Here is a 27,808-nt window from a genome sequence, read left to right on the forward strand (position 1 = left end):
TTGTAATTTTTATTTACTATACCTAGTAAATTTATCATTATTTTCAGCCATGATGGAAATATGTATTAAGTTTGCAGTAATATAATAAACTTATAAACAGTTGAAAATTATGTTAATTATAAACAGTAGAATAATTTTGTCAAATATAAATAATTACTAATTAATTGGTAGGTACCTACTGTTTTAATAATACCGATTTGTTTGTATACCAAAGGATAAAAAAGGGAGGTCGTGGTGTTTATCGCCAATTTTAGTACGTCTTGTAATTTTCGCCACATCTAAATATCAATAATAGTTCAGGGCCCATTATAGATTATATTTTTTTTATCTATATTCTGCAAATAAATAATAATAATAATAATAATTTTGATAATCCGCGCTACGGTAAAAAATAAAAAAATTGCATAATAATATATGTAATCTGCGCAACACTTTCAATTTGAACTGTAGGAATTTACCTGATACATTTACAGAGCTCGCATCAGTCAGATATTATAACTTACCGTAACTTATATAGGTAGCCACACTATAATACCGACACTTTTCCGAAATAGTATTTTTTGTTCTACTAATAATAAGTACCTAAGTACCTAATTATAGGAAGTCAAATCTATTCTATCAGTATAATATGTAAGCCATCATTTGTTTTATACAAATTATCAATTTACTGTTGAAATATTGAACAATTAAACAGCGCAGTACCGTGATATTTATAGTTTATCCGATATTAATCGCACGTGCATTCCTATTTTCATAAGAAAATTCTAATTATTTATAAAAGTAATGGATAAAAATATTTGTGAAGTTATTAAAAGTACCAGAGACAAAGATTTATTATTATTTGTGTATTTTACGTATCAGAAATTTTATGAATCTGAAAATTGTTCAATACGATGGCGTTGTACTTACTGCGTCAGAACTTGCACTGCAAAATTATTATTAGATTATAAATGTATAACTTTATAATTTTATAAAATGTATGTGTTTCAATTACATAGAACGTGAATAAATAATATGGACCATTATTAATAACATGAGCAATTTGACAATTAATTATAATATTCCAGATTTTTACATAGGTATTTTATTATTTACTGAAATATTACTCATTTATACACAAAGTATACACCTACAATTACAATTAGGTAGCTTACATTTTTGTATTATACTTTATGTACACTTTAATAATTTTCTTTAAATCTATCTTATAAAATGAACTTGGTTGATGAACGATTTAAAATAAATATTAATAAAGATAAAAACAAATTATCATTCATTAAAGAAGCGCAAATTATAAAATGCCTTTTATCTAGTTTTATAGCACAAAATACAACTTCAAAAAGCTACGCAAATAACCAAAATTATATATTTTATTTTTTTTTGTAAAAAACAAAATCAAAATAATACTTTTGTAGTTTTGTGGAGGCCCGGTGGTCTGGGCCCCATAACCCCTAATTCAGCCCTGTTTATGTTACTCATACACAAGCTCATATTTTGTGTTATTCCATTTATTTTTTCATTTCAAGATCTGTCCCTTGTATATTGCGGATGCGGAAACCATGATAATATTGTCTAAAACGTATAACCTCTAAACTGCGCATTACTATACGCATAGGCGCAACTAGGACAACATTTTTGGCATGCTCTCATATTTTTCTTTATTGATCAGGGAGAACATTGCCCCTACACTCGTTTCCAAGTTTGTATATTTGTAACTTTGTAAGTGGCTTACAATATAATATATTTATTTACATTAATATTTGTATAATAACCTATACCTGCCATTATAGTAATATATTAGTAATATATTAATATCAACAAAATTACATTTTTTTTAATGCGAATTGTTTGTCTTTTAAATAATTGACATCCAATATTTTCTCTATCCATTCTTTGATAAATTGACAACATCTCTTTTAGTATTGTAAACGGCGAAATTTGAGTAGCAGTGTTGCAGCATACCTACTCCATTCCTCAGCTTTTCTTCGCCAATTTGTTGCCTCATTGAAGAAAATATTTTCCCATGACTATAATATGTCTATATGTATTTGTGTATTACCGATTAGAAATATATTATACATTTATACATATTAAACAATATGTAAAAAACAACACATACCATGGTATGAATAATTCAGTTGTTCGGATGATGCGTTTGGCCAGTGAGCACCCTACGTTATTCAGAATATAACAAATAATTTTTAAGAATTTATTGTATTCTCTACACGTTTATCATTTAATAATTATACGCAATTATATTTTTGTACCCATTTTATATAATTATTATAGTTTACCTTTGTATATTGTATTAACCTTAATTTCGGTAAATTAATGTATTCATTAATTAATATGTGTCAAATCATACTATTGGGCATTATCATGTCGGTCCGATAATAATAAATATACTAATATACTATATGTATAAAATATCATTAAATGTTTTATAATTATTATAGATTCACGATATCATAGGGGACAATTTATTTCAACTAAATTTCAATAAAAAGGCTATTTTTGAATTTGTGATAAATTATTTTATTTAATTACCTATACAACATATAGATATACACCTGTAAAATAAGGGAAGAAAAATATCGATACTATAGATACTAGTAGGAAAATATTTTTTATTGTATAGATCAAATAATTTTGTGTGCAGAGTGATCATTGTTAGTTAAATTATTCAATCATAGACCATACTAATATTACGTATGAATATGAGCATACAAATTGTATAATTTTAATTTCAAGAACCAAAAAAAATTCATAATACGCAGTAAGTAAATGTGTAAAACCAATAAATCTTCTGCAAACATTTAGTATCAACAATAAATAAATCAAGGTAAGTATAAAAAAAACTTGTAAGTGCAGCGGGGTGAATTGTGTAAGCCGTGTTGGAAGTTTGTCCATCGTCCCTTTGATCTTTGGACATGATAGTGTATTATTGCAGTATTCGATTTGAACGCAATGATTGCATTCGATAAAAAAAATGATTCTCAGTGGAGGATCAATGTAACAATTAGTAGATAATCTAAATCATATGTAACAATATATATATTTATATAATTATATAAATTAGTATGTTTAATAAATAATGTTATATAATTTGAAATTTGATTCATAAATTATGTTTATGTTTCAATAATAAATTGAATAAATATAAATTCACAAATTTTCATTTTTTTAGCGGTTATTTTAAAATTATATTCGTTTCTATGCTGGAAAAAAATATAGCTTAGCAATAGGGTTATTTTGGTGGTTTTTCCCGTAATGTTAAAAAAATATTGAGAAAATTGAAAAATTACCTCTCTAAAGTACCATCTTGATCCACTTTGCTAAAAGATAATATACTATATATTAAAATCGAAGCACTCCTTCTGGTAGATATTTTGTTTCTAGGATAAAAATAAAAAACATCATTGTAAAGCCACTAGCTAGCTCGATCTGTTCAGAATCTAAAAATAAAAATAATTTAAATGTAATGTAAAAACAAAATTACCTTCCTCATTATAAGCTGCCGTTGATTATCCAAATTGTATATGGTAGGCATATAAATTGTTATAATAATTATATTAGAATAATATAATATGTTTTGGATGATTATCTTTTACTAAATCGAATACTATTGTTGTGGGCAACTGTAGATGCGTGAATTATTCAGCCTTATTAAATAAAATAATACAAACTGTTGCACAAGAATATTTTACAACATATATAAAATGTATTATTCAGTAATCTCATTATGTTAGTAGGTAATAATAATAATAATAATAATAATAATAATACAAATAATAATAATAATGTAAGTACAATATTTTAATCAGGCCGTGTTAAATACTGTGTTATGGTATAAAAATTGTATGTTAATAATGTGTTGCATTGAGCTTGTTTACTTGTATATTTGCTCCTACATTTGTTTTACTTTCTTTTTTTTTAAAAAAATTGAACTATTTTCACTTCATGGGCGTCTTACATGAATTCCTTTTGATAATTTAGTAGTTTAATGAGTGTAGGTCTATGTTAACGGCGTGCAAGTGCAGTTGGTTGTACAATATAGTTATGTGTTACGCTTACCCAAATTCACTAAAAGAGTTGTTAACTGAGCAGGCCTTTGTATTTTTTTTCCAAATACTTATTAGTTTTTTTTTTTTTTTAATTTAACATCGAGAAATATTTATTAGTTGTGACTAACTGTGAGATAGCAAATTGTAATTATATTATTATAATAATTATTAGTAGAAAATTATAATACTACCTGCTAGAAGGTAAAATTATATTTATAAAACCGAAATATCATTAAGATTACCTACTATACATAACAGTAAAATGTTTAATTTAATTTAATATATAATATTATCTCTTACCTTTATTTCAGTATTCAACCCAATTTTAACAAATTATCATTTTTTATGGAATCCTTTGTATTTATTTTATCATAAAAGTCATAATAGTAGATAGCTTCACACATCAGATTCCAATTACATGTTTTCAATCAAAGTTTTTTCATTATGTTGACACTTGTATATTTTTTTAAATAAAAATCTTTCGGGATTTATAATTTAACTAGATACTATATCCAGTTAGTCAATGTTACTTCAGAAAACTTGTTAATCCAAGTTTTAACAAGTTTTGATAAATCATTATTAATATGAAACACAGCATTACAATTTTCACTTTAGTTTTAAAATCACTATTAAAACGACACGAGATGTAACACGTCGTATCTATACTCAGCCTGATTAAAATATTTGCCTTATATTTGGTACCTATTATTACTATATATAGGTTTATAATATATAATATAATGTAAAATATTGTTACAAGATTATAAAATTTATTATATTCATTTTAAAAGTGTTTATATTAAAATTATGATCCTCGAGCTGAATCATATTAGAATGGTAAAATCATAGATACGTCATCACAAGTAGAAGTCTTAGCTCTGCCACCAGCGCAGAAACTTACTAGGATCGAGAAATACACTGACCGTTTATCGCATTTACCGTACAAATAAATAAAAATAATATTATAAAACGTTTGCAGCGATTGCTTCTGGCCATACGAAAGGCTGGCGCTGTTAAGACGCCACAAAATCTGCCATGAAATGCCATATTCCAGTACAATTTTCCAGAGATATTTCAGCCGATTGTGGCTACACCACATTAATAACGTACATGTATAACACCGTAGAGCAACCTCAACCGGCTACAGAGAAGAACAACTACCCGCTCCGATACGTAAATTCAACGTGCTCTCAAGTTAAATTTATTGTCTCACTGGTTGATAGCCAAAATCTTTTAACTTTTTTTATAATTAAATTATATTTGTGTTATGGGAATTTTGGTGAATTGTCTTAATAGAAATATGTAATGTTTTATAAGGTAATTAAGATATTGAGGACCAAATATTTTAAACAACAATTTTTATTGTGATTCCGAAGTTCAAAAAGTTCATAGATATAATGTTATTACGCCGTTGTAGAACGAATTAAACACAACGAATGAACTAATATATTGCCTTTAGCCTTCAAAAGTATTAATTAATTTCCGTACACAAGTAGGTAGGTATAGTTACAACGGCAAATATTGTAGGTACCTACATAATATAAAACTGTCTGGCCGCGCGTTTTGGATAGTATTCACAGATATGAGTGTATTATAATATTATATAGATATTATCTTTACACCCATGTTTAGTATTGAAGGACGTGATTGAGAATTTATTATCTGTCTATAATATATATATATATGGATAGATGTGAATGATGAGATGCCCTAGTGTTTATGTGAAAGACATCGCTGTATAATATAATATACCTACCTAGTATCTATACCTATATATTAATAAATGGCAACAATATATTATGCAACCAGATGTTTACGGAACAGTTTTTTAGATGACAAGTATTTTGTTTTGGTCTAAGGCATGTCGTCTTTGATTCAATACTCACAGATGACCTCCTCTAGATTCGCGCGATTATATAATATTGATGGTGTTATAAATTATAACAATTTTATAATATGACGAGGGACGAGCCTGTCCGTAAACCCGATTTTTACTCCCAAATTTTAATTTCAATACAATTTTTAGATTTTTTTTTTTTGGTGGGGGGAAGAGACGAAGAGTATATACTAATAGGAATTTTGACCTCCCAAAAAATGAACAAAGCTTTATTTTTTGGCCTTTAAAATTTAATTTCGGTTAGTATGAATTAATTTAAGTTAGCCTGTAAAACTATTATATATTAAGTGCCTATCAAGAAATAATGCAATAATTTTCATTATTTAATAAATATTCGATTTAAAAAGTCTATTAAAATGAATGTATTATCATTGATTATAATATAGTGTACAATAGAATATACTCAATAGTATTATTTAAAAATAATAAAATATATAAGTTTAAATAAATAGTTTTATATGTTAATTTTAATAGGAATACTTTTCCAAAGTATACATACCTATTGAGATATACGTCTAGACCAGAGAATAATTAAATGAGATAAATATGTGTACCTATACCAAATTTTGAGTAAGTACTCGTTTTGCTATGCTCATCCCATCTAAGATGTTAACTGTGTAGTGATTATGTTATAATATCCAACTGAACGTAAAAAATTGGTTGTAGACGTATATTTCTTAGCAAAGTAAATACACTAATTTAATCTCTTCATGGCTTATGCAATACTTTTTACAATATTTATTTCAATGTCTTGTGTAATAAGATATTTTTTGGTTTGATTAAGGATTATTGTATCAAGACCATACAGAAATATATTTTGTAACTAATGATTTAATAAAAGACAAATTGACTTTAACGTGTACAGACTTCATATCTAATATAAAAATTAACTTATAATTTCAGAAAAAGCTGAAGCTTCCACGAACACACTCTTTCCGTGCACGCTGATGATATGATAATAAAAAAACAAAGTCACTTGGCTGTACTTATAAGTAAGTGTCAACTGTCGAGTGTACCTACCTTGTCATTGAGTAGGTCACTGTAATGGATGTGTTAAATTTAAACTCAATGATAAATCATTGTGTACGAAAAACGAAAAACGATTCTGAGTGGAGACAGTCTGTCGGCCTCTATGTCTAAGGAAATTTTATATTGCTATTAGTAATTTATTACTCGTGAGAGCCAACAGATGAGCCTGAATATTAGATAGCGGTGATATGACAGAAAAATGTCAATAATGTCAACTTCGTCTTTTAAACATGGGAGGGGGGTGATCTGCAAACCACTCACCACTGATAAGTTAAACTCCACGAACATGATGCGTATCTACAAGAATTTAATTTATTGTACAGTGATGGATACATCAATAAACATTTTAGACAAAATATATCAGAGTTTATAATAAAATATTTACACTCGCTTCTTTCAATGTTCATATTATTGTTAATTCATATTTTTTATATAAGTTATAAATTCTCAGCTTGCAAAAAGGGACTGTTGGAAGTTGTTTTTTCCCGATTCTGTAATAAATGAAATAGTAGTATATAAAAACAAATATTTAGATAAAATACGTAAAAAATATCAACGACAAAATATCATACCAGATATTGATAAAGACGAAATCGACGCGATTTTTGGTCTTTTATATCTTGCTGGATTTTTGCGCAGTAAACATCTAAATCTAAAAGATTTATGGTGTAATGATGAGTTTTCACCAGATTGATGGATTTGTGAAACGGTGTCTAGAATACTACACTGTTGGAGAAAACTGCACAATTGATGAGATGCTGGAAGGATTCAGAGGTCGGTGCAGTTTTAAATAATACATACCAAGCAAACCCAACAAGTACGGAATAAAAATACAAGCTTTAGTTGACTCTAAGTCATTTTATACATCAAACATGGAAGTATACGTGGGTACTCAACCGAATGGACCATACAAATGCGACAATAGTCCAGCCAGCATAGTAAAACGAATGATCGCACCTATATCAAAAACTGAGCCCAATATAACAATGGAAAATTGGTACAATTCGATACCATTATCCATTGATTTACTTGAAAACCATAAATTGACAATTGTAGGTACTATAAGAAAAAATAAACGCGAAATTCCACAATGTTTTTTAGATACCAAAAAACGAAGTTTGAATTCAACTATATTCGGTTATGGAATACTCTTATTATCATTATTGTTAGAAGCATAAATGTTTATAAATTAATTAACAAAACAGTTTTTATTTCTCTCAAGATGATCTTATTTAATATGTGAGCAAAACGCTAACACATCACTAACGATGTAAAAATATTAGCGTCACCAACGACTGGTTAATAATATACTTTGACGACTACGAAATTACTTCAGTTTTTAGTAAACTAATATAAATATATAGGTACCTAATTAAGTTGTTAAATGTATAGGTGTAAAATAATATAAAAATATAAAATAAAAATTTATTTTTACAATTATCTATTTTAAGAAATATTTTATAATAGTCAATACAAACGTACCTACCGTTGATGATATATTTTATTCACTTATTTACGTACAAGGATATGAAAATAAAAAAATTTTGAACGTAAAATACTAGAAATATTATGATAACTGAAATGGTGAATTCAACTATGTCAATACTTTTGGACTATTTTACATTATAATCTTACTTTTAACTAGTATGTAGTAAAAATTATAAAAATCATAAATGTTAATAATTTGAAAATTATATCGGGTGTTAATATGACATCGAATTACGTGTGAATCGTCGCTAACAGCCAAAATAAATAAATTAAGAATGTACGCCTTCTCGAATGGAGGGTAGGCAACATAAAATACTAGTGCCGTCGTCTGGGCATTAAAATATAATAACAAGAAATGTAGTGTAGCAAAAGGATCAGCTTGAATGGAATAGCTTTAAACTTCCATGAATCAGGATGGATTTACAAATGTATCAACAATATTTATATTGAAAGTGATTCGTCCAATGAATTGTCTGACGATACATTTATCATCGATAATCATTTTTTGCGAAAAACGTTTTAGTGCAGAGAAATCTTTCAGCCTCAATTTCTAATGTTATTTATCGTTATAATATGTACCTACGATCGCGACGTACCTATACTTAAGTTATTAATTCGTCTATTAATGATTTGGGGGGTGGGTTGAACTAATTTTTGCACAAAAACAAATTTATAACATTATATCATTTAATAAATTATTATAATATTATTTCATATAATATTAACAGCTGTTATCAATTTAAAACTCAATACTGATGTAGGTACCTACCGTAGAATGGTGTAAATACTTTGTGATATAGCTTAATGTGCGTAGCAAAAAAATGTAATATTTAATAACAAAAAACTTCAAGTCCATATAAATAACATTGTTTGCTAATAAAAATAAAAGTTTTTTTTTTATTTTTATAAGAAATTTACAATCGATTCTTAACTTGAATAATAAGCAAATGCGACAAAGCGTATTTATATCGTAGCCACTTCGCGAAATCAAAATGTTCATGAAAAGGTGACCATTTCATGAAATGGAAACGGATATTTTACACTTCGTGAAATTCGAAAATATTTCACAAAATGGTCACTTTTTCATGAAGTGGTCACTGCAATTTAACACCTTATTTTTATACATTTTTACAAATCTGGTCGTTCACTTTGTGTACTGGAATACAACATTTATCGTACACGTCTATAATTTGATTATATCCCTTAACCTTGAGCCGATGTCAAATACAACAAATATTATCTGTATTCTCAGTAGCGTACACAGGATTTTAGTTCGGTGAAGGTTTTACCTGAGTAAATAATTTACATTATTTTTTTCTAAACAATTTTTATATAAAATATTATAGCTAGTCTCATTATTTAGTCTACATTAACAGTATTTAACCTGATCGTCTACATCGCCTCTTCGGGCCGTAATAAACGTGGTAATAATCGATGAACGATGATACATAATCGATCATGGCAGACGTTTAGTAATATTCTAAATCAGCCAAAAAAAAAAAAAAAACCGAAACTATGATTATCGACGTCGTTGTCATATTTAACAATTTATTTTATATCTATGAAAAATCTCTTAAAAATTACCAACAATTGATCTGTGTGTACCAAAATGGTGGTAAATAAGATTTTTTTGTAAAAAAAATAAATTTTTTGGGGAGATGGGGGGGGGGGGGGGGGTCAGAACCCTAAAACTCTACCCCTGCGTACGCCACCATGTATTCTATATGACTATTAAACCTGCCTAATTGCCAGACTATCTGAAATGTGTAGATGATATTTATTGGTTTTGATAAAAGTCATAAGCATAATGTCATATCAGTATTTTGGTAATACCTTGATGTTAAAGCAGTTTAGCAGTGTATTATAGTTCCTGTGTGGATCATTCGATCACATTCTATTCATTTTTATTCTACGTACCTCTACATAATGGAAGATAATTTTTTAGAGCATAGTACAACTCCAACACTAACTTAATATACTGCAAGAAAGAATTAATGTGATGTCCCTAGGTATTGGTCTGCTCCATCTAGACGAAGCAGCTTCCATAATATTAAATAAAAAGAATGATGTCGTTTCACCTCAAGAATCACCATCGCATGTTACATCTCCTAAACCCCAACATTTGGCAAAGTCGAAGGAAATACATTTCTTGAAAAAAACATACGAAAAAAAATATATCTTAGTATAGAATCATAGATATAATGTTATTACGGCGCGCCGTTGTAAAACGAATTAAACGCAACGAATGAACTAATATATTATTACCTTTAGCCTTCGCGAGTATTAATTAATCTCCGTACAAGTTGGTAGGTTTAGTTACAACTGCAAATATTGTAGGTATATAATTTGAAGCTATCTGGCCACGCGATTTGAATAGTATTCACAGATTTGAGTATATTATAAATTAAGGACGTTAAGGAATATGCAGGTTTGAATCCAATTATTTAAACATTTAGTAAGTACTGGGAATTTTTACTTGGATACATCCTGCAGCTACCAGGTCTATCTAACCTGGTTGATTTGAATTTTTATGGTACCTAATAAACAAATTTGTACAAAAATCGGCATCGGGAAAATTGGTTGGAAAAAAATGTACCCATCCACAAAACACATTTATGATGAAACAAGTTTTTGACAAAATCGATTTTAATAGGTCTTTGAACCCGTATCATTTATTTAGATTTCGGGTTTAGGGTGCTGGATGTCTTTAGGTGTTCAAACACAGGAATAAAAATTTAAACAAACGTTTGGTGGTTAAAAACTGTTTTATATGAGTGTTATTTTTATAAGATATAAAAAATAAAAATGTTTTGCGTTTCAATATAAATTATACATATATACATAAAGTAACTATTTGGTCACTGTAAATGCATAGTTTAATTGATGACACTAGACTAGACCCGTGACAATTATACACATCAACCTTTTATATTTTATATTGCTACTGCCTATATTTGGATTTATTCTATACTAATAAAGTATTAAATTATAGTTGAAATAATTTAACATTCGGTGATTTGGTTTAATCAGAGTTGAATGATAAAAATGGATTTCATTAACCCTTTTAAATTTTCAAGCTGACAAATTGTATTTACTTATTTACGTAAATATGAGTCCATCCAAATGTTATTAAGTAGTTTGTTCTACATTTTTACTAACAAAACACCCAATTAAAGTAATATTTCAAATTGTATCTTATTTTCCTTGACATATAAACTAAAATATATTAAAACAAAGAATTTTTTGAACAAAAAATACTAGAGATGTTTACAATTGTAGGAATGAATAATTTTTTTAGTTATATTATGGCACTGATTTTTGAATATTTGGTAGTATAATCATTTAAGTTAAGTTTTTAACTAATATGTTGTAATGTTTAGCTACAAAAAATAAAAGTAATATATTATGTGAATGGTTTTGAAAAATATAGTGTTAACATAAAATTACGTATGAATCGTCGCAAACAGTCCTTTTATGGATACATAAAATTATGAACGCACGCCTTCTCGACTGGAGGATAGGCAACACATAATACTAGCGTCGTTGTCCGGGAATTAAAATATAATAACAACATTATTTAGTTGGTATTTGCTTGTTTATTATTAAGTAGTGTAGTAGCGTGTTATTATTTAATAGTGTAGCAACATGATCAGGATGGATCAGGATGGATTTACAAATTCATCAAATAATATAACAATTATAAAATAAGAATAATAATCCAAACATTTGGGCTAAACACTTTTTATAATACCTATCCATAAAAATGAATGCATTAAATTTTGGTTTATTTTTAAATATTAATACCTATAGCCAACACTTAAACTTATTGCTCATCTGACAATGTGCCTATGACCTGTTCCGAAAATGCAGACTCACCCAACAGTGAAGCAGAAGAAGATCACGGAATATGGACAAAGTAATGTTTGGAGCACATTTTTTTCTAATACGTAACCTAAAGTAGACTATAAAAAACATTTTTTATGTTTTTTATTTTGAACTTAAATAATTACTTTTTTCTTAGTTAAAAAATCTAATAAATGAACCAGCTCTATAAATCTTATTTATTTATAGTAACTTGAAGACTATCAATTGACTTTCAAACCCACTGAGATCCTTTTAAATTATCAGAAATAAGTTCATGTTCGTATCGTACCTACCTATTTTCTCATTCATATTTTGATATAATATATAATACATGTTAGATTCTGGAAGAAATTCATGATTTTTTGTTTGCAAATGATTATATTATGCTGCTTAATTTTATTTTTATTATCAACTCTTTCGTAGGTTGTAGTAACATAAAAGTGAGCTTTAATCGCTTTATGCTTTTCCAACCACTTTTTAATAATACCAAGAGCTGGGTTTTTCATATTATCTATACCTAACAATTTTTGATTCCCTCTTAATTTTTAATCTCTACATTTATTTTTTTTTCAATTTTAACAAATTTCGGTTTGATTTTATAATAAATTTGTTCTTTATTGTGTGGTTCTATAATATCTTCATGGAATTTAATTGTAGATCCAGTCAACCAATAAATTATTTCTTCATTATCTAGTTAATTTAATAACAACTTCAACTTTTGATTAAATATTGATTTATTTATTTATTTTAATTACCTAGTATTTTATACAATTATTTCATTTTATAGTTATTATCTGTTCAATAAAAATGTGTACAAATCTTATAATTTCTTAAAAGGTGTTAATTTGCATATTTATTATGTACCTACCTTCTTGGAAAATTTTCCACCATTTGGTCCATTTTGAAATGTTTATACCTTTACTGTTACTTTCATTTTGTATAAATCTTAGGGAGGTTTGATTGTAGCTGTTCATTATATATTTATAAAAGAAATTATATTTCATTTTAAATTTATATTTATTTAGTGAAATTATTTTTAATTTTTATAAGATTAATTTGAATATTCTCTTTATTCATATTATTATCTAATATTTTTTTATGATAATTCGATATTAAATGTTTATTATAGTTTCTCAAATATACAGTATTTCTTTACCACATTTATATACCTATATTAAAATTATTATTAAATTTAGTTTTCATACTTGATTTGAATCAATTTTTTAATTAATTCATCAGTTTTTTTTTAACTCCTGTCATTTTATATATTAATACTTTTCTCTGAAGTTTAATGATTGCAATAATCCCCCATATATGTTTATATAATATGTATTCGTATAAAGACAAATAATTTTATTATTTCGATTCATTATTTTTTTTTAGACAATTTAATTTACCGTTATATTAATTGTTGAAATTCATTTTTAATACTAGATAATTTATTATAATTAATTATATTTGAATGGAAACGTAATAAATAAAAAATATTTTAGGTGGTATCTAGAAAAAGTTACAAATATTATTCAAAAAGGTGGGCAAGTGGATGTCGCACTGCTATACAGTATAGGTTACAAGTGGGTCACTGTATAATGGATGGTATTAAATATGAATTCAATGATATAATATCATTGTGTACGAAAAACGAATCTGAGCGGCGACAGTTTATCAGTGTGGATATTTATATATTATTATTACTTATTATTAGTACGGTAGCCAATAAGTTGAATTAGTACTATAAAATCACAAAAAAATAACTAAAATCGTTATTTTTGGTTAATTATTATGTAATTTCATCCAAATTTGAACATAAAATAACTATAAAAAACACCGTGTTTTAAATTGTTGAGATTTTTTGGTTACAGAATAACCTACTTACGTGGAACATCGTTGTAAGTTTTCAACCCTTAGCTGTAAAAGTTAATTTGTAACATTTTATAAACTTTTAACTACAAAATCAATTTTAAATTATAAATTTGTTAAATGTTGTCAAAAATCGAACTTTAAATGCTTATAAAAAAAGTTATGCCCGTGTACTTTCAATATTTTTCAACTGATATTTAAGCAATATATCAGAAGTATAACATTGTGGCCTTGTATTACATTTTGGACCAACAAATAAAACTTTATTGTTTTTACAGAAAAAATAATTAAAAAAATTGAAATTTGAAATTGTCTGTAAACAGCTCAAATCAAGTATAGAAATTAGAAAATGAGAATATAAACATTCAGTTAAATTTTCATGTATTTACAGTTATTCGTTTTTTAATAACAACAAAATAAGAATATCTAAACGAAATAACGTTGATATCGTTGTAAAAAAACTTCAAACACTCATAAAAATGTAATTGGAATTTCCAGTAGAGATTTTTTTTTTATACAATTAGATAAACTTATGAAGAATCTTTTATTAAATTTTCAAATCTTAGATTTAAAAAGAAAAATTTTTATGAATTTCTAACACAAAATTATTTACATATTTTCATGATAGTTACGTATTTAGTCAACATTTGAACTTTAAATGCTTATAAATAAAAACTGTGACTATGTTTCTACGGTAATTTTTTTTAGAGCTTCACCAAAAACCAAAATCGGATTTGTCAAAAACTGATTTTGTGTAAAAATTCCTGTTTTTCCTTAATTGTATTTTGTTTTTCCCGGTGCTTTTGAAAATGACTGTGAATTTTGAACTCTTCAATGCACCAATTAGATTCATTTTCCCATCGAACAAGATACTGAAGTTGAAAATCGAAGCATTATTTCGACTACTTATCGTGTACACAGACACAAATAAAAACTAAAAATAAAAAACACACATCATTGTAAAATCAATACATTCATCGCTCCGCTCAGAATCTAAAATCTAAATAGGTACAATTGGTCCAGATGGTTATTTTGTATTACCTTTATTAGAAATGTTTTCATTATTAAATGGAATTGTTGTCATTTTTGAAAAATCTAAGCATAGGTAATGAAAGAATTATTATAGAACACAGAATTCGTTCATTTTATAACCAATTGTTGTTTCTTGTATAAATCTAATAAAATAATAAAGTATAGTACTTATATGTTAAGTAGAAACAGGGTTTAAAGGATCTATTAATTTTTTCCTAAAAGAAAAATATTTAAAACAGGTACAATTTAATGAGCACCAAAATACACCATAGTTTTTAAATATAATATATTAATTTATCTTCTAATAAACGGAAAAAGTATAATCTCTTAAGTGCAAACCAAAATAAGATAATAATAACCCACATATTATTATTATAATAATTATGACTAAAAATATTAAATAAAGATTATCTGAAAATCGTAAAAAATTGTAGTACTAAAAAGCAGGTTTATTAAGACGTAATATAAATATGAAATATGTAGCACCATCTAGTAAATTATTATATAGTTTATGTTGAATTATGATTAAATATTCTAGAAATTATATTATTTAGGTATAGATACTGAATAATAATTTAAAACATGTTTAATTGTTCACATAACTTACTATATTATACTTAAATATTATTGTTCAATATGTCATACGTGTTATTATATAATAGGTAAATGTTGTAACGTCCGGAATTTTAAGCCTATACTAAATTCCTAATAGGAATGCCCAATACCTATCCTACATTATCCATGTTAACACAATAAACATTTTGCAATCATGCAATAATACAATATAATCATAAACTACAGTACTATACTTTGACCCCCTTCCCCCTAAAATACCAACTAGATGATTATGAATTATGATGCAAACAATCAAAATTCAAATATTTTTGCATATTAAACTAAATGTATTTGATTTTGGGGGGACGGAGTGGCCGAGCAGGTTGCAACGGGGGGCTATAATTGTGCGGAAAATAATTCAACGGGACGTAATTTTGCGGAAATTAAATTTGCGGAGCGTAATATTTTGGAATGTTTAATCACGGAATGTAAAATCTCAGATCGTAATATCTCGGACTGTATTATCACGGAACGTAAGATTCCGGACCGTAGTATCACCGACCGTAAAGTGACGGAATATAAAATTTCTGACTGCAATATCCCGGACCGTAAAACCACGGACTGTAATATGACGGAAATTTATAGTGTGGAACGTAAAATACCGGAACGTAATATTACGGAAAATAATAATTGGTTCCTAAAATATTAAATGCTAATTGCCTCTAAGGTCCGCTAGGGATCACCATCGCTTCTAAGTTCGCGGCCGAGGCGGGCTATTTGAATAAGTACCCGATTTTCGACGACTGTGCAGTCCTAAGACGGAAGCCATAATATATTTCTAATTTATTCGTATGCTGTCAGTCAAGTGTACGTTACCGCAGCGCCATCACCTTTTGTTATCACGTTATCTTTTGGTTGTTATACCAATTAATATTACCTACTTTATAAATTTTTTTTTTACCAAATGTTTAAATGTTTCTTACGAAAATCGTTTGAAGGACTTGTTCAAAAAATTAAAAAAAGTTGTATCAACAGTCATAAGACACATTATAAATTGTTCATTATTAAATTTGATTTCATATCCAAAGGTGGGCATTAACTAGTTAGTTAATTTTCCAATCAACTTGTGAATTTAACTAGTTTAATTGACAGTTTAAATAACTTAGCTTTCCTCAGTTTGTTTAAAAATAATCAGCATCAAGTTAAACATTTTTGAAATTTTTCGTTTTTATGGTTTCATACGTAAATATTAATTCTAAAATAAAAGTAAAAATAAAAATAAAATAATCCAATACTATAATAATACAAACATTTCTGTTATTTTTCTAGATAAAATAATTTTGTAAATGGATTTTTGTTATAATAGGTTAGATACGCATAATTGATAATAAGTATTATATGACCTTAAATTTTTATTTGGTATAATAAAATTAATATTTATTAATTTATTTATTGTGATGTGTGGAACGTAGGTATTTAAATATTTAATAATCATGTAAAGTAAAATAGGTATAATTACTGTACATTACAATGAAAGTTCAATAACATTGTTTATTATAATAATTTAGGAAATTAGAAAGAACGCAGTCACTATTTATGTGATCCACATACTAACTAAAAAAAGTATATTAACTTTTTTTTTAAACTGAGTTAAGTTAATATTTTGTCCCTATCAACTTTTAACATATCGAGTTAAATGTATGATTTCTTAACTGTTAACTGTCAACTTATCGATCTTATCCTCGCTTAACTGAACTTAGCTTGAGTTAATGGTTTTCATTAATTTACCCATCTTTGTTCATATCCGATGGATATACATGTTCAAATATATCGATTAAATATTTTAGAAATTTGTAATACATATGCTTATTATTATGAGTAAATTAGATTTTTATCCTGATCCTATGGACCAAGAAAATCATCTAATAAAATATCTTTTGAAAAACTCGGAAAACATTCTGAAACAGATTAAACAATTAAAAGCTTTCTATTGAAATTGCAGAGAGATTAATTAATCTATTGAATGTATTATAAAAAAAATATAATCGACTAATTTTATAAGTAATACCATCGATTATGAATACTAGTACTTATTTATAATACTAGTTATACCAATAGATTCCGTAAGATTTAAAGGGTGTTTATAGTTTACTTTTTCTACTCACAGGTAGCTAAAATACTGTAACGGCTAACCTTATTAGTATCAAAAACCAAATGCAAAAAATCTTTTTTTGATTTAGCACTATTGTAATAGGTATCACACTGTATGACATTTTTGTTTGCTAAATCACATATTATAAAATATGCAAGTGTAATGATGGTGTGATGCGAACCGACTGTGTTTTACCTTACTTAATCTTCCTAGGTATCCAATGGCCAATCCTATTCCGTATGGTTATTTAAAAATAAATTTTCCATAATTTTGAAATTGAACTCTTATACCTTTCAAAATTAGGTTTTAGATTCTGAGCGGAACAATGAATACTGTATTGATTTTACAAAGATGCGTGTATTTTATGTAAATTATAGGTAGGTGTACATACACGATTTATATTTTAAAAATTGGATTTATTCTCAGTACTTATCAAAATTAAAAATAGCCAGGATAAACAACATCCCACCTCACATAATCCAAAATTCTAGCTATACCGCTGTACCAAAGAATATAAGTAGTGAAAGAAGATATCGAAAATAATAAGATATAAACTTAGTTTTTGTTTTTTTTAATGTGGTCACCTTAATGTGATTGAATATTGCTGGGTGGTATAGATTATAGGCTATAAAAGCTATACTCCGTTCACGTTATAGAATACCTTACTTGTATCGATTATTAGAAGTTATATTGTGATACTAGTGATGTAAGTTGAAACTTAAAATTACAAAATTAAGAAATACGACTAGTTATATTATAAAAACTTTACTAATAATTAAATTATTAGGAAAATAATAATTAATTATTTCTAGAGGACGCTATACGCAGCTCATGTGGTGTCTCCGTCTTTCAAATGTAAAACATAGAAAAACTGTTTTGCGCGGGTAAGAATCACTCAGACTGTAGTCCAAGCTAAGCAACCAGATTTTCACACTATAAAGAGGAGAACATATTTAACTGTGTAACGTTGATTTTATTTTTTCGATATCAGAACTAAAAAATAAGTTATTCAAGATCGAAAAACTCAAAAATAATAAATTTTTTAACAATAAAAACTTTAATCGTATTTTAAGTATTATAGCCGTATAATAGACGTCATACGATTCAATCGATTCGCATACGTTATCGGTACTGCAAATTGTTAAGTGTGAATTTCTGGAGTTTTTTTCCGGTTTAATTACAATATATTATAGGTATATATAATCATGTTCTTAAATGGTTTTATGTACAGGCATAATAAGAAAAAAATGGAATCGCGTAAGTAACAAAATATAATAATATATAAGTGTATACCTAGGTAGTATGAACTATAGTCATAGTAAGACGTAAGTTACACACTACAAACATGAAACAAATATTTAAAAATTAAAACTCAATGAACAGTTAATTGAATTTTGATTTTTATTAGGCATAAATGCAGTTTAGCTATTTTTTTCCGGAAATCATTGTTCTTTTTTTAACCATTTAACAGTGTTGGGAAAGTTCCTTTTAAAAAGGAACTCGTTCCCGTTCCTCGTTCCTACTGTAAGAAAGGAACTCGTTCCCGTTCCTCTTTCCTGTCCCGAAAAAAGAACGCGTTCCCGTTCCTTTTTAAAAAGGAACGCGTTCCCGTTCCTTCATGTTCCTTTTTTTGCAATTTGAGTGGTGGTCAATGGTGTATTTTGCGAACAATTTTTAAGTCAGAAATAATCGAACCGAGAGAGTTAACCGATTATTTCTGACTTAAAAATTTTTCGCAAAAAACACCATTGACCACCACTGAAATCGGTTAACTCACTCCTTTCTAGGAGCACCGATTTTTAACAAAAATGATTTGTCTTAGATTTTTTTTTGTTATAATTCAAAAGTTGTATAGCGTAGACTTGAAACTTTATATATATACATTCATATTGCATAATTGCATAATATTATACATGTATATTACTATAGTAGTATAGTATACAGTGTATAGTGTGTACTATACACGATACACCACACATAGAGACATGCTATAGGTTATAGGCTTATAGCCCATAGGAGTATAGGACATAGTATGATACAACAATCTGTTTTTTTTTTTAATTCAATTTATTTGAAAAAATATTTTTATACTGACATTTTGTTTTGTTTGAGAAGAACTAATTTGGCGCGCGGAACCGGAAACGACCTGGAACACGACACGCAGTCGACCGACGGCGTCGCGGCTCAGTTTTGGCGCGGAAACACACTATATGCGCTTCATAAAATATACTGTGGCACTCAACGTGTTAAAATTTTTTCATTATTTGAGGAACGGAAATTTTCGTTCAAGTTCCTTCAAAATAGGAACTCGTTCCCGTTCCTCGTTCCTATATTTTAAATGGAACGCGTTCCGAGCTTCGTTCCTATAAAAGGAACGCGTTCCTTCCCAACACTGCCATTTAAGAACAATGGTGCAATCAGAATGTATCGGTTGAACTTGGATAGTTTCAAAGTATAACTTATATCCTTTAGGAGTTTGCTATTTTGCATATTTTATTTATAACTAAGGTTCGGGACTTTTTGCACTAAAAGTCATCGAAATATGCAGTCGAAATTGTCAAAATATGCTTAAATATATGCAGCTAAATTTTTGTATTATTTTTGAGAAAAGGATAAAACCTAATACCTACTTATAATTTTAGAAATACAAAACTCAAGCATGCAATTTTACGTTCACTTAAATAAAAAAAATGCAAAAAATGCACAAATATATTAAAAGTTGTTCAAACGATGGGCTTTTCCTAAATTATGACGATATATACAAAAATATTCAAACTTTATATTTAATTTCGCTATTTCATAAAACAAATTTATAATTTACGGACTACGACCACTACAAAAAAAATATGCAAATGCAAGAAGTCCTGAAACCTATTTTAACACTATAATTATTATTATTTATAAATATACCTAATCATTTATAATCATTATTTAATTTCACAATATTCCCACTCGTCAACCCTTCAGATCTTTTATTTTTTTGAAATTATTTTATTAATGATAAGTACGATAATATTATATCCATATAGGTAACTTCGGATTCCACCATTTTTGTTGAGATTAAAAAAAACACAAATTTACGAAAAAAAATTCAAAAATGTTATTCTTTTTTGTAGTCACTTTAAACTTGCAAACACGATTTGGGAGTTATGAATATTTTTTTACCATAATTTCCAAAGGAGATATTTTAACCGACTTTTTTTGAAAGCTCCATCATAAACATACATTCAAAAATATACATTTTCAAACAAAAAATAATTTATTAATAACTTATTTTTGAGTTTTTCGATCTTGAATAACTTATTTTTTAGTTCTGATATCGAAAAAATAAAATCAACGTTACACAGTTAAATATGTTCTCCTCTTTATAGTGTGAAAATCTGGTTGCTTAGCTTGGACTACAGTCTGAGTGATTCTTACCCGCGCAAAACAGTTTTTCTATGAACGTTCCCGTTCACCCGGTTGATACGCGTCACAGCGTGGATAATACGATTCTGTCAACGAACAAGACAAAAACGTAAGCTACTGGAACCTTTGTCGCGTGAGGAGTTAGACAATGCCATAATTTCACTCGTCATAACAACGCAAAAAAATAGTTTCTCAAATTTATTACAAACGCTGCAAGTCCCAGATGCCAAAGTTTCACCTCGATCGCTAGCTCAACTGTCACCGTTTGTTGACGTATGTGGTATACTTCGAGTTGGAGGTCGTATACGTCAATCGAACGCACCTGTAACTACACACCATCCATATAAGTTCCTATTCAATATATCCTATTATTTATCATTGTAATTATAATTATTTATTATTTACTATTTATATATAATCTTGTTTTATTATACTTGTGTATTATTATTTTCTATTTATTATATCTATGTATGTCCCGATATGAATCTACCTTATACCTATAATCTGTTATGTTATATCTTTTATTATTATAAAAATAAGTTTTCTTATATAAACTTGGCTCCGAAACCATCACCATAAGGAAGGAAGAGCCGTGTATACCTGCTCCAGTGTCTCGTTATCACCTTCAATGATTGAAAGTCATACTCGTCTTTCAATGGTGCGAGTATGTTGGACACAGATAACGTACATTACGTAATTATGCATATATTAATATAAACCACAATCATCGGCGAACCTACCGTCTGAATGTCTGATATCACTCCGCCGACGGGTCCCGTTCAAAGCGCACCGTGTCATAACGCCTTTTTTTTTACTATTGTAACGGCGTTATAATACACAATATAGATATTATAATCGTGTAAACTATACAGTTAAGAATATCTTTTACCAGCTACAACCAAGAACCATTTTGGCAATCTCAGATCGGAACACGGACCTCCATATCCAACGACATCCGATGGTTTCGTGAGTCGGCTGACAGCCACATACCAATTATTGTTAATTATTATTATTATTCCCATTATATTATTGTAACCTATTATTTATACATATTATTATTATTACTACTATTCGTCATACTCCCCCTATTGGTCGCGACCGCCCCACTATACATGTACTATTATTATATATTTTGCCCACAATACATAGTATTACATACCACAAAATCAGTTCAAAGTATTTTCTTGTGTTTTGGTACCCTATAATATCCGATATTAATTATATATAAGCAACGAAACGTCGATTAACTCCAGCGATCTGTGATCAACGGCTAGTCACGTTACAACGACCACTACAAAAAAAATATGCAAATGCAAGAAGTCCTGAAACCTTCTTTTAACACTATAATTATTATTATTTATAAATATACCTAATAATTTATAATCATTATTTAATTTCACAATATTCCCACTCGTCAACCCTTCAGATCTTTTATTTTTTTGAAATTATTTTATTAATGATAAGTACGATAATATTATATCCATATAGGTAACTTCGGATTCCACCATTTTTGTTGAGATTAAAAAAAACACAAATTTACGAAAAAAAATTCAAAAATGTTATATTTTTTTGTAGTCACTTTAAACTTGCAAACACGATTTGGGAGTTATGAATATTTTTTTACCATAATTTCCAAAGGAGATATTTTAACCGACTTTTTTTGAAAGCTCCATCATAAACATACATTCAAAAATACACATTTTCAAACAAAAAATTCACAAAAATCTCTTGAGCTAAACTGCATTCATCCCTAATCATTCACCATGTTTTATATTAATGACATTAATATTTTTTAGTTACTATAAATGTGCAAAATCTCAGGAGTTCTTTTGTGATGGAACTGCTAGGAAAAATGTTGATGATACATTTTCTGAATTAAAACCACATTCAAGAGCACACATTGCAAATAGAGACGATGAATCAAATCTGATTGTTTTATTTAGAGATGCATTGAAGGAACGATCTAAAAATGAAAACATCTCATTGAAACTGATTTATGATGATGAAGCACAAAGGTAATGCATATGGTACACTAGTACATGTATTGAATAATATCATTAAAAAATATTGTTTTTTATTAATAATTATTAAGATTCAATTTCTAAGTTACCCTACCTATTTTAGTATTTATATAGCTAAATTTTGAAGTGAAACTTCTTTATAGTTATATTTTTATAAAGTATCTTGTATGATTATATCTTGTATCATATACTTATACTATACATTTTTTAGTATCCTACTTGATCCTGCTAATATATATTAATGTATTTTAGACACAGAGTTGCTGCTGGTTTTTATCCCTGGTCAACTGCAGAAAATATAATGCGCTCAGTTAGGAGATCCTCCCTACCAGCTTTACCTCATTCGTTGCACGAGTTAGCTGTCAAATTTGATAATGGAGATTTATCCAGATATATGTGTTGCAACAGTTCCATATTTAGTGGATTAGTTAGAGATCCTGACGGTAATATTTATATTTAATATGAAATATTTTTACTGTCAAATTATACCTTGCAGAATTTAAAGTTTAGATGACAATAATGTCAAAATTTGATTCTTCAAAGATTCTGTTTTTTTATCTAAAATTCTGTAGGTAGTAGGTATCTGGATATACAATTTTAGTTTTATCTTTTATAATTACTATCTGTAAATACATTTTCTTAAAATTTACCAGGAATTTTTGTGATGATACCTATTTTATACTTTAAATTTGATAAATATATTATGAAACATTCAGAACCCATAATTTGTATCAGATCTTTATTAAGTTTAAGTTCTAGTTACAATAATTAATAAATCACAATACCTACATGACCAGTATGCCCATAATATGCTTATTTATTTCATTATAATAATATGTTGTATTTTATAATATTAATATATTTATGTATGCTAGGTAAATATTCATTTAAATTGTGTGATCAAATGTATAGAGACAAAAAGTATTATATCTGGATTACTAAGATAAAAAATGTATGTTTAGGTAAATACAGTGTTATATTAGCATGTACACGCTTAATTAATTTAGTTCTGTCACATGCCATAACTGAGGTCCACGCGGATGCCACATTTAAAATAGTACCGTTTAATATGGGCAGTCAACTGCTGAGTATTCATTTTATGATGGATAATTTAGTAAGTTGTATTTAATTTTATATAGAGTTAAATTTTAATAATTATTATTGATTTAATTATTATTATTTTTCTATAAAATAGGTATCTACCTAACAGAAAATGTTAATTATTAATTGTAGTTAAAACATGATATTTTATTTTTCAGTCGATACCAATAGCCTATGCACTAATGGAAACAAAATCCAGAAACTCATATCAATGCGTGATGGATTATATGAAGAACAATTTATTTCCTTACTTATCGCCATCATTGATAATGACTGATTTTGAACCAGCACTTAGAGATGCATTATCTTCTAGTATAGGTGTTGAAGGGACACGTGTCTTAGGGTGTTGGTTCCATCATAACCAGGTAAGTATATCTACTGTTGATTAGTACTTTAGTTGGAACATAAACCATTTTTGATTATTTTTCCAAAAAAGTATATATATAATTTAAGTTGTTATTTATAAACATTTACATTTTTTAGAAAAGAGTAAATATTTTTAATTTTGTAAATAAAATAATTTATTACTTATTATAAATAAGGTTTATTGTTAAATATGGCATTTTAGACATTTTTCTATGCATTAGCATAATTTTATATCTGACTGATACCCGGCACCCGCTTATGCTGTCTAGTCCTATATTAATGGGAAATATAGCAACATTGCACAAAATAAAAGTAATACTCTGGGTTGAAATTTGAGTTTCTATATCTATTGCCTGCTAAATTTGAATAAGACTATAAGAGACTATACAAATATAATATTTTTGAACAATACCTAAATCCTTTTTGATAAAATATGTTTTTTTCTGAAATAAAATTAATGGTGTTGTAAATTTTCCAGTTTTGAACTAATATCACTAATTTCTACATTAAAACAATAATATTCTACAAATACATATGCCATTTTCTCAAATATGGTCTATATTATACTCGTTAGATAGATGAAGACAGAAAATTAGGTTATCACTTCCTCTTAAAGTTTTATAACTATAACGAAACAAAATGTATAAGTTCAGTATAAATAGTTATAAGTAATATATTTATCACTTAGTATTTTTTAATTTTAATATAAATTTAATTACAGGCAGTATGGAAAAAAATGAAATCTTTGAATTATTTACCAACTGTTAATTCAAATCCATATGCTTTGAAGACTTTAAAAATTCTAACGTGTTTACCATTATTACCTAGTGCAGAAATTGAACAAGGTTTTCTACTCACTAAGGCATATGCTATCCACCACAACGTTCCATTAACTAATCTCTTTGAATATTACCAAAAGTATTACATCATAATAATTTTATTTACTATATAAATTTGTTTCAATTATTAAAATACACATTTTTTATTATGGTTAAACATTAAAGTTACTGGATAGGACGTATCGGAGTTAATGTTTTATCTGTGAATGGTGTCTAAGAAGGACAAATAATAACTTGGAGAGCTTTCATAACTTTTTGAGACACAAGTTCTCTATTGCACATCCGAATTTATGGGTCTTCCTTGGTAAGTGTTAAATTAATTTCCATTTTTTATCTGTGTAAAAACTAAAAACAACATCTTTTCAATATTAAAATCAATATATTTTATTTTATTTTTACTTTGGTCAATAAAATATAACTTTTTTCTTTTTTTATTGGTCTAAAGTATCGGCAACAATGGCCATTAGCAATAGAACTTTTTATTATTCACCAGATGAAATCCACACAATAGTAAATTCAATTAACATAGGTTTCAACTTTCAAGTTTGGATCTAAAATTAGAATGTACTTTTTAGTGTTTCAGTGGTGGTTTTATGCTATACCATAAGTTCTTGAATACATACCTAACTATTTTAAAATGTAATACTACCAATATTGGTATATGGGTAATAATAGATATAGGTAATATTATAATGTCCTAATGTCAACTGTCAAGTAAATACTATACTGTATAATGCAGTGTATTAGTGTATAATAAAATAATTCGCAAAGGTGTTGAACATTTAAATGACTACCTATTTAGTATTTAGATGCACCTCATACTTTTGGTGTGCCACTTCCCACATCACATTCTCATAGCAGGATTTAAAAATACTCTTGCACCTTCCAAAAAATCAACATTAATTAATAAACTTTAGCTTTTAGCTAGGTATAGTATCATTTATGATTACTTGTTATAAATGGTGTAAACTATAAAGTAAACAATTATTAGAGTCACTTTACAAATTATATAATATTATTTAACTATACAAATGTAGTAGGTAACTTAACTGTTCTGTGCGTTTAATTCAATATTCTTTATAGTTCTATGAGTGGGCAATTTGAAAATCATGTACATAATATTTATTAAATTTAAGTCTTAACCATAAATATTAAATACCTACCTACCTGTACCATTTATAATAATGAATTCAGTATCATTTTAAATTTGATGAAAAGTGTTTCATCAATGTTAAGCATGATTTAAGATAGTACTATTTTAAACCGTGATGTTAAGACAATCTTTGACTTTTTGCTAAACTGCATAATTTGATAATATGAAGCTATATACTATTATGTTTTATAACCATATAATATATATATATATATATATATATTATTAGGTATATTATGTTCGTATAACAAACACATATATTATAAAATATTATAATAATAAATTTGGTTAAATCATCAGGTCAAATATGTGAGTTGAGCCAAAAGTACCACACTACGGTTACTCAAATTTCTAACGGTCTGCAACCAACAAGGAATCTCAAAACTAAGTACCTTCTTAACTCAAGGTTGATAAAAAGGGCTGTTGAACATCATGAAGCAGGTCTATTAAGTGTATGGCAATTTCTAGTGAAATGTTCATATTCCTGTGCTGGCTATGAAAGAAGGCAAAGACATTGGGCACTAGGTATTGAACATGATCATGAGTCAAATGATGATGTTTTGGAAGATGACTTTGTTGAACCAGATCCAGAAGTATCACAAAATGCACCAGAAGTAGTACACAATCCAAGGAATTGTATGGTTTGTTTAACTACTACTCCTGGTGAAAATGTAGCTCAATATATAGTGTTGCCTTGTGGTCACGCCTGGGTGTGTGAAACATGCGTTTCAGTGTTGGATGGTCAATATCAAAGAACGTGCCCAGTCTGTTGAGGAGATGTACTTCGCTTTCAAAGAATGTTTTTATCATAACTTATTGTACACCTATTCTATTTGTTAATAATTCGTTATTTTGTATTAACATACCTATTAAAATTTAATATTTTATACAATTTTTGTGCATATTAAGTACTTAGTCACCTGCATCATGTACTTATAGTATAATATAGTTATATACTGAAATGTAGTTATTACTCTTT

At 27.5% G+C, this 27,808-nt stretch overlaps 1 pseudogene; it reads left to right on the forward strand.

The window, feature by feature from the left end:
• The first annotated feature begins 23,541 nt into the window (after positions 1 to 23,541).
• Positions 23,542 to 27,747, forward strand: LOC132937037 (uncharacterized; annotated as a pseudogene).
• The last annotated feature ends 61 nt before the right edge of the window (positions 27,748 to 27,808 follow it).

The sequence above is a fragment of the Metopolophium dirhodum genome, chromosome 1 (genome assembly GCF_019925205.1).
Source record: "Metopolophium dirhodum isolate CAU chromosome 1, ASM1992520v1, whole genome shotgun sequence".
Taxonomy (NCBI): Eukaryota; Metazoa; Arthropoda; class Insecta; order Hemiptera; family Aphididae; genus Metopolophium; species Metopolophium dirhodum.